The sequence below is a fragment of the Schistocerca nitens genome, chromosome 4 (assembly GCF_023898315.1).
Source record: "Schistocerca nitens isolate TAMUIC-IGC-003100 chromosome 4, iqSchNite1.1, whole genome shotgun sequence".
In the NCBI taxonomy this organism is placed as follows: Eukaryota; Metazoa; Arthropoda; class Insecta; order Orthoptera; family Acrididae; genus Schistocerca; species Schistocerca nitens.
Window position 1 is genome coordinate 791,024,637 of NC_064617.1, and position 3,124 is coordinate 791,027,760.

Sequence of the window (3,124 nt, forward strand, 5' to 3'; positions counted from 1 at the left end):
GTGTTGCGTCGCCAGATGCTGTGCTGTGTAATTCAAGTGAAAGCTTGTCTCATAGCATCTTTCAGGCGTCAGTGATATTGAAACGGTTTTCTGAAATGATACCTTTATGGCCCCCTCGTCTGGCCACCACGAAGCCCATACCTCACCACATGTGATATTCACCACGAGAGTCCATAAAGGGTATCATTTCACAGAACTGTTAAGATACCATTGACACCCTTAAAGATGCTATGAGACAAGCTTTCACTGGAGTTCCACCAGTAATCCTCCGAAAAATTACGCTCAGAACCTGGCGGCGTATTATCCTTTGCCTTGAGAATTACGCTGCGCAGACTGATCCTTTGAACAAATAATGCTTCACAGCTTATGAAAACACCTTCAGAGAACTGTTGTTCGTACTATTTATTTAGGTTATGGATTTATGTTGGTTACAGTAGGGGGTACCGGACTTTGTGGCCACTATGTAGAGTGGTGCGGAAGTAAGAAGGCTTGTGGAGGATGCCAGCTGCGCAAAGAAAGAGACTCAAGAATACTTCGCCGCGTCTGCGTTCCAAACCGCAAGTCCTGTCTGTTGCCTCCCCTTCCATTGGCAACCGCGGTGTGTGCTTCACTTGGAGTCTCTTGTTTCTGCTTATGACGTTCTCGAAACATTCATATACTCGGATAAATATAGCTACCACTTATTAACGTAATACTTGCTGTCTTTGCTTTGTCACCGACAATGAATACTACGAGGCAAACAGAGTCACCATAGATAGCTACACTAAAACTAAAACGTTCACTCTAAAAAAATGGCTCTGAGCACTATGGGACTCAACTGCTGTGGTCATAAGTCCGCTAGAACTTAGAACTACTTAAACCTAACTAACCTAAGGACATCACACACATCCATGCCCGAGGCAGGATTCGAACCTGCGACCATAGCGGTCGTGCGGTTCCAGACTGTAGCGCCTTTAACCGCTCGGCCACTCCGGCCGGCTACGTTCACTTTAACACGGGATACTGCCATCAAATATCCCACGCTTTAATTTTATCTATTTATATCGTGACACATCTACAACTGTTGCTATCGTTGGCAGAATGTAATTTTGGTCTTATCATTTTAAAGTTCTGTAGAAACATCTGGATTTCCCGTGCAAGTTTGCTGTCCGTTTGTATATTTTGGGCGGCCTTTAGAGTGAGCTGGTTTATTAGTACAATTCTTTACTATCTTTTCCTCAATGATTTAAAAATATAGTCTTCGTTTCCTGCTCTCGTGGTTGCTATTTGTGTTTTGTTATCAGCTGCTACGAGCCATGTATGCAATAAAACTTTTTTTACAATCACCATATTAAAATGTTCTGGCTGCATAGTACCTACACCAAATTCCGTTCCGTTAGATAAAAAGCAAAAAACGTATTAAATAAAAAGCTATTTAGTAAATTTCCAGACGCTTTTCACTCCCATTAGAAGAGGCACACACCCAAATTTAACAGTTATTGATTTGACACATCACGCACAGTTTGCAGCAATGCAATGTTAACCTTTTCTCAATACAGCTTTATGTTTTTCTTAGCGAAGCGCCATGTCGACAATTGTAAATTTTCCGTCTAATTGAAGTTAACAATAAGACTACTGCCTGTGACACCCAGTTTTCCGGATATCCGAGTCTGGAACGTCATTCAGTAAGCAGCCCCGTTGTAGCAGATACACATTCAATACAGTGTTTACTTCGCTCGAAGAAAATACCTATTGACACATAATCATCACATAGTCAGAAGATATCATTCTTGTGAAACACAACTAGCTCGTTATTCACACGACGTAATGAGCGTCATCGACTTTGTATCTCTAGCTAATTCCATGTTTATAGGTTTGCAGAAGGCTTTTGACACCGCTCATGACAAGATGCTTTTAACCAATTTATGTGCCAATAGAGTATGTTCTCAGTCGTGCGGCTGAATTCGTGGTTTTCTGTCACAAAGGCCACAGATCGTAATAACTGAAGATAAAATGGTTCAAATGGCTCTGAGCACTATGCGACTTAACTTCTGAGGTCATTAGTCGCCTAGAACTTAGAACTAATTAAACCTAACTAACCTAAGGAATCACACACATCCATGCCCGAGGCAGGATTCGAACCTGCGACCGTAGCGGTCACGCGGTTCCAGACTGAAGCGCCTTTAACCGCTCGGCCACACGGGCCGGCTAACTGAAGATAAGTCATCTTGAAGTGACACTGGGGTTTCTCCAAGCAAGTGTTACAGGCCCTCTGCGGTTCTTAATCTATATAAACAGTCTAGGAGAGAATCTGAGCAATGCCCTTCGATTTTTTGCGGATGATGCTTTGATTTACAGTGTTGAAAAGTCATCAGACACCCAAAAGCAATTGCAAAATTATTTGAACAAGGTACCTGCATAGTTTTCCTAAACAATGAAAAGTATGAGATCCTCCACGTGAGTATTAAGAAACTCCGTTAAATTTCGATCAGACGACAAATCACACAAATTTATAAGCTGTCAATTCGACCAAATACTTAGTGATTATAACTACGAAGAATTTAAATTGGAATTATCTCACACAAAATGTTTGGCGAAAGCAAAGCAGGACCTGCGTTTTATTAACAAAGGACAACCAAAAAGTCCTTAGAAGCAGCTCGTTCCGTTTCATCGTGAAATAGGTGAGAGAGCGTCACGCATATGATAAGCTAGTTGGGGGTGACAATCATTAAAAGGAAGGCATTTTACTTTGTGGCGAGGTCATTCCATTATAATTCCGTCCCAAACTTTCTCCTCCGAATGGAAAAATATTCTACTGACTCATATCTACATAGTCAATAAAACAGGAGAATTGGAACCTTGGGCGGAAAGATTTAGATGTTAATTTTTCCTACGTGCTATTCTAGAATGCAACGTTCGAGAATAAATCTGAAAGTCGTCCTATCAATCTTCTGCAAAACACTGTGAATCGCTGAGTAATCGTGTAGATGCAGACGTAGAAAATGTAAAAGCATTTCAACCAACGTGTATCTGGAATACGCCTTCTTGTGCATTACACTTAACGCGAATATTTCGATAGCGTTTTGACCAGAATAGGTAAAGTGTTTCGCAAGAATAAATCTGTATGTTTCCTCGTATTTCCAAG

The 3,124-nt window shown here is 41.2% G+C and overlaps 1 non-coding gene across 1 annotated transcript; it reads right to left on the reverse strand.

The window, feature by feature from the left end:
* Window positions 1–2,100: 2,100 nt before the first annotated feature.
* Window positions 2,101–2,184, reverse strand: Trnap-ugg (transfer RNA proline (anticodon UGG)). Its single transcript has one exon. It is a non-coding gene; the product is annotated as a tRNA-Pro (tRNA).
* Window positions 2,185–3,124: the final 940 nt, after the last annotated feature.